The sequence below is a fragment of the Haemaphysalis longicornis genome, unplaced genomic scaffold (assembly GCF_048455015.1).
Source record: "Haemaphysalis longicornis isolate Haplotype H1 unplaced genomic scaffold, Haemaphysalis longicornis Haplotype H1 scaffold_4, whole genome shotgun sequence".
In the NCBI taxonomy this organism is placed as follows: Eukaryota; Metazoa; Arthropoda; class Arachnida; order Ixodida; family Ixodidae; genus Haemaphysalis; species Haemaphysalis longicornis.
The window spans coordinates 188355225-188373028 of NW_027526361.1; the positions used below are offsets into that span (position 1 = coordinate 188355225).

At 50.8% G+C, this 17804-nt stretch overlaps 1 pseudogene; it reads right to left on the reverse strand.

Moving 5' to 3' along the window:
- Positions 1-272: 272 nt before the first annotated feature.
- Positions 273-13141, reverse strand: LOC144180158 (uncharacterized; annotated as a pseudogene).
- Between the last annotated feature and the right edge of the window lie 4663 nt (positions 13142-17804).

The following is a 17804-nucleotide window of genomic DNA, read 5'->3' on the forward strand; positions in this document are numbered from 1 at the left end:
AACCGGGCTCCACCCTGGCCGCCCCCTGACCTGCAACGCTGGGAGCACGGACCGTGTCACCGACAACTACTGAACTTTAAACACAAAACTAACTTGTTCGTGTTTCTGTAAGCGCCAACGTCTATTATGTCGCAGGGCAAACTTTCGAATAAAAAAAAAAGCCGACAAGCAAGCCCAACTCTTGTCAGCCGGTGTTAGCAGTGAAGAAAGAAGACAACCACCATGATCAACGAAGGCACCATGACCAGCGCTTCCAATCCTGCCCCCGTTCTTCAGCAACCGAGAGAGTCCCCATCATTCCATGGGTCAGCTGCATAGGACCTCGGAGACTGGTTGGAGCAGGTCGAACGGGTCAGGCAGTTTAACCGATCGGACGACGCGTAGACACTGAGGCAAGTGTTCTTCCACCTTGAGGACTCAGAACGGATCTGGTTGGAAAACCATGAGAGCTCCCTAGAGTCTTGGAACGATTTCAGAACACATTTTTTAACGACGTTCACCATGGTTGTGCGGAAAGAGTGGCCCGAAGTACTGCTACAGACGCGGACACAACCTAACGAAAGCATTCTTGTGTTCGTATAAGAGATGAAGAAGCTTTTTAGGCGTGCTGACCCATGCATGGCGGAAGAAAAGCAGTTACCCTTCTTGACGCGCGGTGGGAAGGAGAAACTTTTTGCTGGACTTGTCGGCAATCTGCACAAAACCGTCGCCGACATTGTTACCGAAGATGGAGCCGGACCTACCCGACAGTCACCGTACCGCGTGTTTTCACACGAGCGGGAAGCCATCCGGACACGAGTCGAAGGCATGCTCAGCGACGACATCATACAGCCGTCGAAAAGCCCGTGGGCTGCTCCGGTCATACTCGTGAAGAAAAAAAGACGGCACATTGCGGTTCTGCGTTGACTACCGGTGGTTGAACAAGATCACCAAAAAGGACATTTACCCCCTTCCACGAATTGACGACGCCCTCGACCACCTCTCCCACGCGAAGTACTTCTCATCGATGGATCTGAAGACAGGCTACTGGCAAATTGAAGTGGACGAGAGAGATCGACAGAAGACGGCATTTATAACCACGGACGGCCTATACGAGTTCAAGATGATGCCGTTTAGGCTATGCACGGCACCAGCAACGTTTCAGAGTCATGTACACTGTGCTAGCTGGCCTGGAGTGGCACACCTGCCTCGTGCACCTCGACGACATTGTGGTATTCGCCCGGATTTTCGACGAACACCTTGCAAGGTTGCACTCTGTACTCGAGGCCATCCGTACGTCGAGGTTAACGCTGAAGCCTGAAAAGTGCCGCTTCGCGTACGAGGAGCTCAAGTTTTTGGGCCACGTCGTCAATGCCGTGGAGTCCTTCCTGACCCGGCGACAATTTCAGCCATAGCGAACTTCCCAAGGCCGAAGGACAAGAAGGCGTGATCTCGGTGTGATCTCGATGTGATCTCGGGTGTTCCACAGGGTAGGGTTCTCGGACCTCTATTATTTCTCATCTACATAAATGATTTGCCAAATAATATATCTTCCAATATAAGACTATTCGCTGATGATTGCATAATATATCGAGCTATTAACAATGATGGCGACCACCTTACCCTTCAAACAGACCTTAACCTAATTAGCGACTGGTGTGACGTGTGGCAGATGTCTCTTAACTCTTCCAAGTGCCTTGCTATGACCTTCAGTCGTAAACACAATAACTCCAATTATTCCTACTCTATTAAAAATGATACAATAGTGCAATGCTCTTCATACAAATACTTAGGCGTCAATCTAACACCCAATCTTTCATGGTCGGCACACATTAGTGTTATTTGCGCGAAAGCCTCAAAAACATTAGGTTATCTCCGTCGTAATCTGCGAAACTCTCCAACAAGCATCCGTAAACTGGCCTATTTCACTTATGTACGCCCCCAGCTGGAATTTGCATCTTCAGTCTGGTCCCCTTTCCAGGATTACCTAACCACAATGATAGAGTCCATACAAAACAGAGCAGCCCGGTTTATATCTCGCAATTATAGCACTCATTGCAGCGTAACAACATTAAAACGAGAACATTCTATTTCGCCATTGCACGTTCGTCGCTCTGTTGCACTGCTATGTTTGTTACATAAATATATTCACAGCACAAGACGTTCTACGCTACCCCTAACAGCACCATTGCGCATGTCCAGACGCCTGCACAATCACTTTAGCTTCACTCGCATCTACGGCAATACGAAGGCATTCAACTTATCAGCGCTTCCTAAGGCCATATCATTGTGGAACGATCTTCCCGACTGCATCGCCTCTATCACCGATCCAAATTCATTTCGCGAACATGTGTGTAACCATTTTTCATCGCACTAATATCGCTTCAACTTCACTGATGTTTGCAGCTGCAGCTGTGTCACTTGCCTAGTTTCACACTTCTCTTTGGTTATCTTTAGTTTTTGCTGTACTCACCGTTGTCTTGCGATTTATGTTGGTAAAGGCCTTCGTACGGCTGGCAGTATGCGTGTCTGGAAAAATGCGTGTGTATGTTGTACAGCTGGGCCTTACGTTTTTTTTTTTTTTTTTTTTACTGTGCATACCTCTGGTGTATCTAAGTTATTGTTCTCCCAGTCTTTGTCGCTCAGTCGCACTGCCGTTGGTGCTTACTTGAATTCTATACCTCGGCCTTCCGAATGTTTTTACTGTGTTTTTTTTCTTGTACCCTGAATTTCTTGTTATCCAAGCTTACTGCATATCGGCAAACCTTCGCGTTATTACATTTGTTTGAGTTTCAGTGGCTAGACATGCATTGTACGAAGTTGTGTTACTTTCTGTGTTTTCTATGCTATTGATGACCGCCCTATTACTCTTTGAAGTGTGTACCCCCCTTACTCAATGCTCTCATTGAGCTTGTAAGGTATCATAAATAAATAAATAAATAAATAAGATTTCTCGGACTGTGCGCATACTATCGGCCCTTTGTCGCAAACTTCGCACGCATTGCAGAGCCACTCACATGCTTGACGAAAAATTGCATCCCTTTCAGCTGGGAAAGTGCCCAAGAGGAAGCATTCTGCGATCTGCAACAACGCCTGCAAAGCCCGCCCGTGCTCGCTCATTTCGACAAAAACGCCGAAACGGAAATGCACACGGACGCTAGTGATATAGTCTTGGGTGCCGTCCTCGTCCAGAAGCAAAGCGGTTGCAAAAAGGTAATCGCCTATGCTAGCCGTGGTCTGTCGAAGGAGGAGAAAAACTACTCTGCTTCCGAGAAAGAGTGCATTGCTATCATATGGTCCATTTCAAAATTTCGCCCATAAGTGCATGGTAGACTGTTCAAGGTTGTGAGAGACCACCAAGCACTGTGTTGACTCGCCAATTTGAAGGACCCCTCTGGCCTTTTTGGGCGATGGAGCTTGCGCCTACAAGAATTCGACATGACGATCGTCCATAAATCCGGCAGGAAACACTTTGACGCCGACTGTCTGTCCCGCGCCCCCGTCGACACACCACCTCAAGACTACGATGAAGACAGCGCGTTCTTCGGAGTCATGACGAAGAGCGACCTAGCCGCCCAGCAGCGTGCCGACCCCGAGTTGTGTGTTATGATCGACAACCTCGAAATACGCAACGTCGCCGTGCCTAAAGCCTTCAAACGCAACTTCCCAGCACCCAGCCTCAAAAACTACGTCCTCGAGAAGAAAAAATTGAGCCCCGGAACCCAAAAGAATTATCTTTCATTCATCCCTGCATACCTTCGTGACGAAATTTTGGAAGCGTCGCACGATGACCCGTCGTCCGGAAATCTCGGCACTGCACGCACAATTGGAAAAATCAAGGTAAAGTAATACTGGCCCCGCCTTACAACCGATGTTTCCCACTACGTCCGGAGCTTCCGTGACTGCCAGCGACGGTTTTAAAAACGCCGCCGACGAGACCCGCCGGACTTCTGCAGCCGATTGGCGTCCCATCGAGGCCCGTCCAACAGAATGGAATGGATCTTTTATGCGCGTTCGCTACGTCACGGTCCGAGAACAAGTGGATTGTCGTAGCGACAGACTACATGACGCGCTACGCAGAGAGCGCCGCTCTTCGGAGGGGGACTGCACAAGAAGTCGCAAATTTCTTCATAAGCCAAGTTGTGCTGCGACATGGCGCCCCTGAAGTCCTAATCACGGACCGCGGAACGGTCTTCAGTGCTGGAGCTCACGCAAGGCATCTTACGCTACAGCAATACGGATCACCGAAGAACGATGTCATACCACCCCCAAACGAACAATACTAACATCACGCCTAAACAAGACGATCGCGGATATGCTGTCCATGTACGTCGACGTTGAACATAAGACTTGGGACGAAGTCCTCCCGTATGTCACGTTTGAGTACAACACGGCTATCCAAGGAACCACGCAGATGACACCGTTCGAGGTTGTATACGGAAGACAGACGTCGACGATTCTTGACGCCCTGCTTCCGCACGTAGAATACGACGACCTCAACGCAGACGTCCAATGATACCTTCAGCGTGCGGAGGAGGCCCGCCAGCTCTCTCAGTTCGCACAACGGAGCAGCAGCTGGTGGATGCCGGACGCTACAACCTCCGACACCGAGACGCCGAGTACCGCCCAGGGGAGACGTGTGGCTTTTTCCACAGAACCATCCGACGATGTGGACTCAGTGAGAAGCTTCTGCGTCGGTGTTTCGGACCCTATCAGATTCTACAAAGTGTTGGCCAACTTATTACGAGGTGATCCCCGATGGTGATTCCGGCCCATAACGACGACCCACGCGACCCGAAGTCGTCCACGTGGTTCGCCTCGAACCTTACTGGGCAAGATGGCGGATTTTTTTATTGTTGTTTGTTCGGACTGTCGTTTTATTTTAGCATCGGGTCGATGCACTCTTAGAGGGGTAGTAATGCCGCGAACTGGGCACTGGGTTTGTTTGTTTATGTTTTTTTACTGCCCGGCCGCGCCCGGCTGTGTTGTCTGTGTCACAAGCGAAGCGCGTGTTCCATTCTTTATTTTTATGCCGCACGGGTTATCTCATTCTGATACGGAGAGCGTTTCGCCCTAAGGTCACTAACCTCGAATAATCTTCTTTGATCTACAATGTTCTACATGTAAATCGATGGTTGGAGGAACACTCGCGCCGAAAGATAAAAGCCTGCAGAGCAGACGCGGCGGTATTCCGATCGCCGACTTTCGCTTGCGTACGTCACTTTGCTGACTGCTGCTTCGCCGCCTGTGTATTCTTTGAGTTGTTAGGGGAGCACAAGTTCGCTGCAATAAACTTGTTTTCCTGTCGGAAAAGTGAAGCGCATGTTCTATTCTTTATGCCGCACGTGTTATCTCCCTTGATAGAGAGAGTGTCGCGAACTAACATCACCAGCCTAGAATAACCTTCTATGATCTCCAGTGTTCTGAATGCAATTCGACTGTTCGAGAAGCCCTCGCACCGAGAGACAAACTGACGTGCCCAGGCGAGCGTCGGCGAGTTGAATGCCACGGAGTCTGCTCTCGGTGCAGACTCCGCGGCATTCAACTCGCCGACGCTCGCCTGGGCACGTCAGTTTGTTGACTGCTGCTTCGCCGCCTGTGTATTCTTTTAGTTGTTAGGGGAGCACAAGTTCGCTCCAATAAACCCGTTTTCCTTGAACACAACTGCGTCGTCTTTGGCTTCGTGACAATATTGGTCTATAGTTAGTCGGAATTAGTTTGCTGCCGTCCTTGTAAACCGGTACGATTTTTCCACAGAACCAATCAGGAGGTAGGGAATCCTCATTCAAAGACGCATTAAACAAAACATATAAATATTGCGATACCATATCTGCATAACGCTTCAAGAAGGCATTGGGGATGCCGTCAGGACCGGACGACTTCTTTACAACAAGTTTTAAAGAAGGAGGCGCATACCACTTACGTTTAAATGTATATCTGGCATTATGTTACGTGATATAAGAGGAGGTTCTATCGGATTGGGCGTTGCACACGGGGGACTAAAAACGCTGTGAAATGTACGGTTCAGCACATTAGCAATTTTGGAAGGGTCAGTAACTTCACAGTCGCGTACGTGGAGTTTGTCAACAGACTTTTGGTTTCTGGACAGGTATCCCCAAAACTTCTGCGGCGCGTTTTAAGTGCGATGCACTTTATAAGCGACCCTGAATCCGCCGTCCGCATTGCTCCTCCTCCTCTCCCCTAGCAACGGCGCGAGGAGCGGAGAGGAGCGTCTGTAGCAACGGCGCAGCGACGTCACACCCCACGTGACCCGCGCGCGCTCCGCCTCCCGCGCCGTGGCTGCGCGCGCCCGCGCCGGCTCACGCACCGTTCCTCGCGCCGTGACGTCACACTCCCACGTGACCGCGCGCTGGCGCCTTTGCGTCTGCTCCCCCTCTCCTCGCACCGTGACGTCACATGCTCTGCAGCTGGCGCGCCTCTCCCCCCGTTAGGTTTGCACTCACCCTCGGCGCGCGCCTCTCCCCTCGCCTGACAGCTCCCCCTCGCCGGTACTGCGCCTCTCAAGGCGATGGCAGAATTACTACGCTGTGTACTCTCGGCGCAAGAAATGCATTCGCACTTCCTCACGATTCCCTTCGGGGAGGTGGGGGCAATTTTTTCAAAGAGTTCACAAGTGTGGTTCCAAAAAAAAAATAATCCCGAGCGCTCCGTATTTTGTGCCTCAGTGTTTCCGAAAGGGAAGATATGATATTGTTATCTTTACGAGAAGCTTTGCGTTTCCTTGATAGCGTTCTTTTCAGGTGTACTATTTCGCTTGTAATCCAGGGATTGCGATGTTTCTTCTTCCGCATTGGTGCGAACTTATGAGGACACGACGAAGTAATGTTTTTGAAAGTGTTCCACAAGGTTGTTGCATCCCCTCCTGCCTGAAAATCACTGAGGCACAAATGAAGTGAATCAGTAATAGATACATCATCGGCAGCAGAAAACTTGAAGACACTCACGCGATCCTTTTTGGCAGGGCTGAAATTCGCAGCAAGTAAAACAAGCTTGTTATCGGAGATGCCGTCACAAACCCTGACTTTAGTGTCATCCGGAAAATTTCCAACAAATATGAGGTCTAGTACGCTTTCCGTGCTTTGTGTAACTGTTGTAGCCCCTTTGACAAGTTGGACGAGATTAAAGTTTAGCATCAATTCAAGCAACAAGTTACAGTTCCCTGTGTCATTTGACCCAGCGTGGAGAGTGTTCCAATCAATTGATGGTAGGTTGAAGTCCCCCGCTACTATGACCTTTTGATCAGGTTTGTACTTCTGTTGAATATAAGACTGAATTTTTTCAAAAAATGTTTCGGGTGAGGAAGCGGGGGGGGGGGGGGGGCGATAGACTGCACCTACGAGTTCCGAGAACCCACGATAATCAATTTGACACCACACCTCGGGATCTGCGATCACATCTAATCATTTTGTAAGTTGGAGGAAGAATTTTGGAATCAAGGATATCTGGGGATAGCCAAGTTTTTGTGATTGCAATTATTTGGGGATAATGTGTGAATATAATTTCTTCAAGTTCTTGAACTTTCTAACAATGCTCCTGGCAGTAACGAGGACAAAACGCACCTGCTTGCAATCAAGTCCGTCATCGCGGTTACGTTGCGAGCGGATACGTTTCAAACAGTCTTTCTGTTCGTGCCATTCATAAATATCGTCATCCACCCGTAGGTTGTCGTAATCCAGATACACTTTGTGGCCTTGAGCCTTGAAATCACTTGAACGAGCCCAGGGTTTCCTACGTTTTGCTAGAGTGCCCTTACAAAAGTCGTGGTTTATTGAAATAGGTGTAGCTTTTAGTTTGTGACAGTTTTTGAGCACTAAGTTTTTTGTTGTAATCAAAGAAGTTCATGATTACATGTCGTGCTTTATTGTGGCTTTTGCCCCAATCTTATGCACTATTTCAACAGAGTTAGTAACCACTCCCAGCCTCTGCCCTATCAGTTTTTCAGTTTTCTGTTTTTTTAGTTCTTCAGCATATTCCCGGCCCGGCTCTGGAAATCCAAAAATAATAAGATGGAGGTGTCTAATTCTATCTTCTAAATCGTCCAGGCGCTTTTGATGCAGTTGTTCATTGCCTTTCAATGCTGTAACTTCGGCCTGCAGTGCCTTGATTTCTGCTTTCTGTTCTTTTATCGCTCCCATCACCTCGCTAATTCGAGCGTTTAGTGTAGATTCAAGCTTATCCTGCGCAGTAACTAAGCTTTCTATTTTTGTTTTCAGTTCGTTTTGGGAAGCAAGCATGCTTCCATCATTTTTATAAGATCATATATGTCAGACCCAGGGTTCTGCTCAACATCGCCAGCAAGTAGAATCAAAATGACAGCCCATGCATCCACCAGAAGACATGCGGAAGTTGCCGGGTATGGCAGGACAGCGATTTCTCTGCAGCCACTACGCAAGGAGGTATAGGCATATTTTTCACCAACCTGGATGAAGAACAAAGAAGGATTTAGCGGTGTTGCCATTGAAGCCCCGCCGTGCCCTCTGAAGTGATCGTTGAAGCGGTCGCATTTATATGGTGCAGCAGGGGGCGTAGGTTCCAAGAGGTCAGATGACGGTGACGTCACGTGTCATGTCCCAGCGTGCGGCCAGTCGAAGATAACTGTCGGTTGTTACAGGCTGCCTACGTCATTATTCGATACAGGAGACGCGTGCTGGGCAAGCGCGCACAGCGTAACCTGGCGGAAGAACACAGAAGCATTTAGCGGATTTGCCATTGCGGTCCCGCCGTGCCCTCTATCGGAAACTGAATAGACACGTATGGGCGGAATTTTGAAATGGCCCGTATGATTGCGGGGCACTCTTTCTCAGAGGCTGAGTAGCTTCTTTGAGAGACCATGGTGGCAAAGGTGATTACTCTTTCGCAACCGCTTTGGTTTTGGACGAGGACGGCACCCAAGCCTATATCACTGGCGTCCGTGTGCATTTCCGTTCCGATGTTTTCGTTGCAATGAGCGAGCATGGGCGGGTTTTGCAGGCGTTGTTGCAACTCGCAGAATGGTTTTTCTTGGGCGTTTTCCCAGCGGAAACAGGTGCTATATTTCGTCAAGCACGTGAGTGGCTCTGCAATGCGTGCGGAGCTTGCGACGAAGCGCCGATAGTACGCGCACAGTCCGAAAAATCTTCGCACACCCTTCTCTGTCTTTCGGTCTTGGGAAGTTCGCTATGGCTGAAGTTTTCTCCGCCTCAGGCAAGACTCCAGCGGCGTTGCCAACACGGCCCAAAAAATTGAATTGCTCGTGCGGGAAGCGGCACTTTTCAAGCTTCAGCGTTAGCCCTGGCGAGAGAATAGCCTCGAGAACAGACTCCAACATTGCAAGGTGTTCGTCAAAAGTTCGCGCGAATACCACAACGTCTTCGAGGTACACGAGACAGGTGTGCCACATGAGGCTAGCTAGCACGCTGTCCATGACTCTTTGAAACGTTGCTGGGGCGTTGCACAGCCCGAACGATATCACCTTGATCTCGTCTTCTCTTTGATTGATCTCGTCTTCTCCTCGTTTTCTCGTCTTCTCCTCGTCTTCTCGTCTTCTCCTTGATCACCTTGATGCAGTCTTCTCTCGGTCTCTCGTCCACTTCTATTTTACAGTAGCCTGTCTTTGGATCAGTCGATGAGAAGTACTTCGCGCGGCAGAGGCGTTCCAGGACGTCGTCGATTCGTGGCAGTGGGTACAACACGTCCTTTGGTGATTTTATTCAGTCACGGGTAGTCAACGCGAAACCCCCATGTGCCGTCTTTTTTCTTCACGAGTACGGCCCGCACAGCGCAGGGCCTTTTCGATGGCTGCATAATTTCGTCGCTGAGCATGTCTTCCTCTTGTATCCGGATGGCGTTCCGCTCGTGTGGAGACACGCCATACGGAGACTGTCGGGTAGGTCGGGCTCCATCTTCGGTTATAATGCGGTGCTTCGCTGGAGGAGGTGTCTGGCGTAATTTTTAGTTCGACGAAAACACTCGCTGTAGCGACGCAGCAAAGCCAATTGTCCCGTTCATGTGGTAGTGCCAGGTTCACGTCGAAAGGATGCGAATGCTAGAAGGTATTCTCGGGCGCGCGTTAAAAGTCGGCCACCACGATCACGTCACTTGCTTCGTGCGTTTCTTCGAGGAACGCAATTGCAGCGCCCTTGTTTAAATGCTGCTACTTCTTGGTGAAACTAGTGACAAAAACGTGCTTAAAGAGCGCAATGCCTCTTGCGACAAAGACACTGCGGTCGAGAAGCAACCTTTGGTCATTCTCAATGGTAGTGTCGGTGTCAGAAGCAGCATCTTCACAGTAGACGGTGATCATCAAGCTTGCGTGGGTTGACAGGGTTGCATGATCATCGGCGATCCTTACACGAGCACAGTGTTCGGGGTTCGGTTCCGGCGTGATGGAGTGATCGGAGGAAAAAGTTATAGACTTGGTCTGTAGATCAGTTATTGCACCGTTGTTCGTCAAGAAGTCCATTCCAAGAATTACGCCGCGGGAGCAGTTAGGCAAAATGACGTACGTGGCAGGGTACGTGGTGCCGTCTAAGGTGACGCGTGATGTGCACGTTCCACTTTGCGTTACGAGAGAGAGACAATTGCTTTATTGAGGTAAGGAGGCCAGATGCCTTGGGGGAGAGAGGTAAAAATGTACGGGAAAGCGCAGTTCAGCCGATGCTCACTGTTCATGCAGTTCTCTGCATATTTATGCACAGGCTCGCTGTTCATACGGGGTTCAGAGTTCACTCGCTTTTTTTCTCACTTTTCACACAGAAACCGGGCAGGTGGAGCGTGTTTGGTGCACTCTAGGGGAGTCGGACAAGCTGCTACCCCATTTTGCAGAGACCACTCTCAAGAGCGCATTCAGTAATCATTCGAATGGTTGCTGGATCTTCTCGCACCCGGCGGTATGTGTTCGAATTCGGATGTAGGTACAGGGCCAATGGCTAAAAGCTGCTCACGGCCTCTGTCGAAGGCGGGACCGAGCCAGATTAGATGAAATAAATTTGGTGTGCCATCATAACCACAGTGTGGGCAGTCATGGAGCTCCGACCCTGCAGCGGCCGTACATTTTGTAAATGACGTGAGGGTTGTAGGCCGCATTAGGGTAGACTTTGTTCGCGAATATTACCCCCGAGCGTGTAAGAGGTTTGAGAAGGCTGAGGACTCCGTCCAGTGTCGCATCTTGCGAGCGTTGTCTGCTTAATTTCTTTAGATGCCGAAGTCAAAGTTGCCAGTCCAACATGAGGGAGGGGATTGGTGCGTTCGGAACCACGGAAGGTTCTTGAAGTCGCTCCGTGGTAGCAGCGTGTGCCAGAAGGTTGTCATGTGCACTCATGGTGTGCCCTGGTGTCCAGGCGGTGCGAATCGTGAAGCCTTCTTCTTGTAGGTCATGTACCAAAGTCAGAATGCAGGTCGCCGTGCTATTAGTCTGGAACACACGGTTCAGCTCCCGAAGTACGACGTGGGAGTCCGTGATTATTCTGAACCTCTTAATGGAGATGGTGCACGAATGTTCACCAATGTGCCGGATTGCTCCCGAAATTCCCATGAGTTCCACTTGTTTCACAAGCTCGTCGGTATTAGAGACTTGACGGGATCCATTTATATGGGGGATATCTGTAGAGTCCAGGCTGTGGACGCCGTATTTCCGGCAACCGCAGCGTCCGTGCAAATGTCTGCCTCATCTTCCGACTTGTTGTTGACGAGGGTTCGAACATACTGCTCTCGGGCAGTTGGATGATCTCTCCTAATTGGTCTGCGATGCGGGATGCCGATCGGAGGACGCTCCCACGGAGGAATGTGCGGCGGAAAGTTCGTTTGGTTGAAATCATTTATTAGTTGATTCCATTCGGTAACCACTCTTCTCTGAGGAGAATTCTCCACATGATGCTGGAATCGTAGCTTGGTTTCCTCAATAAGGGTATGAAGGGGCGGAAAGGGGACCACTTGATGCAGAATATTGACTCGCGTGAAGTTAGGAAGGCCACTAACTGCACGGAGAAGAGGCGATTTAGCTTGGGAAGGACATTAACATGGGACGGGAGTAGATTATACACGGGGAAGCTGTAGCATAATCGTCCATGTGCTACTGCAGGAACGAGCATGGTACAAGCATGTTGGTGTGCCCCACCATATTTATTGGACAACTGGGTGACCAGGTGTAAAGTAGGGCGCGAAGTCTTCCTAAGGCGGGCTATCTATTGTTTCGGGCTGCTGCAACTGCGAACGGGAAGGCCCAGCAGACGAATAGTGCCATTATGAGATTCTATTAGAGTGTCTCCTACTTGAAGAGATATGATCTGGTCCTTATTTGGTGCACGTTTACCGTTGACGCTGAGAATTTCCGTTTTGGCAGGGGATAACTGGAGCTGGAAGCGGGGTGTAGGGTACGGGAAGGCCGAGCCGAGCTCCGTCGCCTCCGACATACGCGTGGTAGCGTGGTTTGAAGCGAGCGGCCAGCCAATGTTGCAGCCGTGAAGAAGTCCAGAAGCCGTAGGCAAAACATAACTTGTTTACTTCATAGCGAGAGATGAGCCGAAGCCAAAGAACAATGCCCCGCCGGGCGAGGTTCCAGTACAGGACTCGAGCAGAGTGGCAGCATTGATTCACTGCTCAAACAAGAATCAACTACAGCGCTTGGAGGGGTCTTATTTATACCCAAAGCGCTGACGATCGAAACGCGCGTTCCCTCTAGATTGTGTACCCGACACTAATAGCACAGACATACACAACACTCTTTCCAGAGTTCGTGAGCAGCCGGTAGTAGCGGCGCACGCTGAGTCTGAGAGAGGGGAGAGAGGAGGTCTCCGCAGCGGTCGCGGGGCCTCTGTGTCCTTGGGAGACATCTCTGCGTGTTGCGTCGGCACGCCATCGAAGGTTGATCGCACCGATAGATAGGCGCCAGAGATCCAGGCTTGTCACAACTTGCTTGATTTGCCGTCGGCAAGTGTGAGTCACTGACAGGGAGGGCCTGCTTGAAAGGCGCACGTAGTGGAGGCTTCGCCGCACAGCCGAGGAGTGTTGAAGCAAAGCCCAGCGGCTGGCCGAGTCGTAACAGCTTCTCCGCCGGAGGTCCGAGATCCCGATGGATAAGGGTCTTCAACCGTTGTCCGGAGGGATGCTTTCGGAGAAGTGCTCGCCAGATGCTCGACTCCAGGCCCGGGCTGTGCGACACCATGCTGGAGTTTCTCCGGGCCGGTCTCTGGACTCCCCAAGAACGTCTCTGGCTTGGTCAGGCAAGCAACAGAACAACACCGGAAGACACAACCACATCGCCCGCAAGTGCGAAGACAAATCCACACTGAAGCTCTACCAGGCTTTTAGTTGCGATAAAATACGCTGATAACTAACTACTGTAGTTATATTTTAGCCCAGCAGTACTTTAACCTGAAAGGTGACATTTCGCGTGATTGGAAATGTCCCACAAAAAAATTTAATGTAAAGGGCGAAACCTACTTCAGGAAAAATATTGCAATTGAGAAAGTCAGGGGTCTACAGGCCACTTGTTGCCTTAAGGACTCCAACTTAAGCCATCGGCATTGCCATTCAGTTTCGCCTTTTTCTACCTCACTTCAAACGTATACTGCTGCAGAGCCAGACTCCAGCGCAGGAGGCGACCGTTCTTTGAAGACATCGTGTGCAGCCACGTCAGAGGGCAGTGGTCGGTCTCTACTATAAACTTCGAGCCGGCGAGGTAACAGGCCAGTTTTTGCACCGCCCAATCGAGATACGGACACTCCTTTTCGGAGGCGCTGTACGCTTCTTCACGAATAGTCAGCTTACGACTTGCGTACAATACTGGGTGCTCCTCTCTGTCGTCAGCTTTCTGATTCAAAACTACGCATACCCCACGGTCACTAGCATCACACTGGACCATGACGGGCTTTGAGTAGTCTGGAGAGTTCAGTACAGGGTGGCTAGTGAGAGCATTTTTCAGGTCCGCGAACGCCTGCTCTTTTGTTTCTTCCCACGCGACTGTTAGCGGTTCGTTTTCCCGAAGCGCATCGGTTAGAGGGCTAGCCAGCTCAGAGTACCTCGGAATGTACCTCTGATAGTAACCTGCGATTCCCAAGAACGACCTAATGTCTGTCTTGGTTCGGGGCTGCGGGGAGTCTCGGTTTGCCGCTACCTTAACTTCAGAAGGTCGGCGATGACCCCTACCTATAACGTGACCAAGGTAAGTGACTTCCGCGCGTGCCATTTGGCATATAGGTGCCTTGATCGTTAAGTCAGCTTCACGCAAACGTGAAAGCACGGAGCGCAGGTGTTCCAGATGCTCCGGCCACGAGGGGCAACAGATAGCCACGTCGTCTAAGTAGGGCAACGCAAAGTCGTCGAACCCCCTGTAACACTTTGTCCACGAGTCTTGAAACACAGTATGGCGCGTTTTTCAGCCCAAAACTCAAAACCTTTGGTCGGGAGGTCCCCATGGGTGAAATAAACGCCGCGAATCGGCTAGCTTCCTTCGTCATCGGAACCTGCCAGTATCCCCGCACTAAGTCAAAAGTGGAAATAAAGCAAGCGCTTCTTACTTTCTCGATACGTTCTTCTATGTTCGGCACCAGGTAGGTGTGGTCTCTAGTGATAAGGTTTAACTGCCTATAGTCTATACATGGTCGCGTATCCTTGCCAGGAACGTCAACCAGTATCAGGGGCGAAGTATAGTCGCTTTCGCAAGCCTCTATCACATCCAGAGCCAAGATTTTCTGGATTTCAGTTTCCAAAATTTCGCGCTGTCGCGGCGACACTCGATACGCCTTTGAACGCACGGGCTCGGATGACGTAAGCTCGATGTCATGAGTTAAGAGGGAAGTTCTGCCAGGCTTATCCGAAAACCGGTCCGAGAACTCTTCTAACAGTGCCTGCAACTCACCTTTTTGGTCAGGCTAGTGACCGTGGGATATGCGTTGTTTTGTGTCAGAACTGACGACAATGAGGAGCACCCAGTATTGTACGCAAGTCGTAAGCTGACTATTCGTGAAGAAGCGTACAGCGCCCCCGAAAAGGAGTGTGCGTGTCTCGTTTGGGCGGTGCAAAAACTGTCCTGTTACCTCGCCGGCTCGAAGTTTATAGTTCTTCTAACAGTGCCTGCAACTCACGTTTTTGGTCAGGCTGCAGCTCCGCCTTCGTTACTAGGTCGTTAACGAGCCTACTTGTGCCGTAATGGGTAAGCGGCCCCAATTCCGGAATTTCGGGGGGAATCTACTCGGGTATGTTAACTAGCATTTGCACAACCGCTTCCCGCTGCCTGTAGGGCTTTAGTAGGTTGCTGTGGTATACTTGATGGAGCTTGCGCTTTCCAGGAACGCTCACAACGTAGTTTGTATGAGATAATTTTTGAAGGATTTTTGCCGGGCCTTCCCACTGAACTTCTAGTTTGTGGCGTTGAGACGGCCGCAAAATCGTTACCTGGTCGCCAACCTGAAACTGACGCGGCCTGGCTCCTTTGTCGTAGTAGGGCTTTGACTTTTTCTGGGCTGTGCTCATTGCGGTGCCCGCTAGCTGCTGTGCCCTGTGCAAGCGGTCCATCAGCGAGAGTACGTATTCTACAACCATCGGGTCTTCGCCCCTACCTTCCCACGATTCCCGGAGGATGCGGAGGGGGGAACGTAACGAGCGCCCGTAAACAAGTTCCGCTGGCGTGGACCCGGTCGTCTCGTGAGGAGCCGTTCTCAAAGCAAACATCGCGGTCGGCAAACACAGCTGCCAGTCAGCCTTTCGTTCGTAGCACATGGCTCTGAGAACGGGCTTCATTACTGAGTGCAGTTTCTCGACAGAGTTCGACTGAGGGTGGTACACGGAACTATGAATGAGCTTTACTCCGCACTTCTCGAAAAACGTCGTTGTTAGTGCGCTCGTAAAAACTATACCCTGGCCTGACTGTATTTCCGCCGGGAAGCCAACCCTCGCGAACACTAACAGTAAGGCGTTCACAATTTCCACTGAGCTCAACTCCCTCAAGGGTACGGCCGCGGAGAACTTAGTAGCAGGACAGAGCACTGTCAAGATATGATGGTAGCCAGAGATCGTCGCAGGCAGTGGGCCAACCGTGTCGATCACGAGACGGCGAAAGGGCTTCGTGATAACCGGCACAAGTTTCATGGGCGCTTTGGTTTTGTCTCCCGGCTTGCTCACTCTCTGGCACACATCACAAGTGCGCACAAAGTTTTCGACGTCGCGAAAGCATCCACCCCAGTAGTACTCCTGCAATAGGCGGTCTTTGTTTTTCGTATGCCTAGGTGCCCTGACCACGAGTTGCCGTGTGCGAGACGCAACAAATCCTGACGATAGACCTGCGGGACAATTAATTGGCCATATTCTACCCCTCTCCGGCCCCGATACTTGCGATAAAGTATCTCCTCCCTCGTCTGGAACCTTACGTTTTTTTTCGCAACCCCTTCAGTTACATTGTCCAGTAACTTTTCCAGCGTGTGATCTTTTCGTTGCTCCGCGCTCAGTGCCGTACTACCGAAGTGCAGCAACCGCTCTAAACTTTCCGACGTCGGTGCTACAAAAAGCTCTGCCAGAGAATCATCTGTTTCAGCGGGCTGTGGCTGCTCGATACCAGCGATCTGAACCCGCAAGGAGGCAGACTGGCCGCGCTCGGAACCAACGTCGGCGCTATAGTATCAGCAAGCTTCCCCACCTCCTCTCTTCGCGAATCGTTCCTGCTTTCAACCGCCGCCTTCGCTCCGAGTTCCCGAGCCTTCGAGCGCGTCAGCGCGAACACTATCCCCTCCCCGAAAACGAGTCCCCTTTCGCGCAGTAGCTGATCGGACCTGTTCGACAAAAGATACGGATACTGCGCCGGAAGGCTGGGAGAGACAGCGGCCTCTGTTTCGAGCTTTCCGAAGGGATCATCGATGGTTATCCTGGCGATCGGAACACACACGCTTTGCGCTTCTACGGCCTGCTTTATCCACGCGCAATCGCCCATGAATTGGTGCGGTTCGACGTAGGACAGGTGGACCACGTTCATCGTTGCTGCAGAATCGCGAAGAACTAGGCCCGGTTTGCCGTTAACTGCAAGCTCCAAAAATTGTCTGCTATTCTCATGCTGGTCTACTATGTGAAAGACAAGCTTGCCCTTTTTGAAACTTGCGGCAAAATGCCCTGTCTCGCCACAATTGTAGCACGCGGACTGCTTGCGCGTTTCGAAAGCCTTTTTTCGGCGCTGTGCATCTGCGTTTGCGCTCTTTTCGTTTTCGGAGCACGTTTCATTATTCGCGGATTCGGCCAATTTCGCTCCGCTCTTTTCTTAGGGAGCTCTGCCTTTCGGCCCTGATTTAACAGGCCTCGGCCTGAAATCTTTTTGGCCGTCTTTCGGCCCCTGCGCACCTCGACGTGCGACGAACTCGTCGGCTAGCTGAGCTGCATGATCCACAGTATTTACCCCTGGCCTATCTTGCACACACAGTCTCAGGTTCTCCGGTAGTTGGCGGTAAAACTGTTCGAGACCGAAGCACTCCACTACCTTGTCGTGCTCTCCGAAAGCCTTTGCCTCTTTGGGCCACTCATCATTTTAGCCCTCAGCTTATAAGCGAACTCCGAGTACGACTCGCCCTTAGCTTTCTCGGCTTCACGGAACTTCTGGCGAAACGCCTCTGCTGACAGCCTGTACTTACGCAGGAGCCTCCACTTGACTTTCTCGTAGTCCTCCGCCTCCTCCTTTGGCAAGCGCGCCATCCCGTCGGATGCCTCGCCTGGAAAAAGCGTAAGCAGCTTTTGCGGCCATGAGTCTCGACTAAACTGGGCCTTCTCGCACGAACGCTCGAAGTTGACCAAAAAAAGACCGATGTCTTCTCCTACCTTGTAGGGTCGCATTAGGTCACTCATTCGTA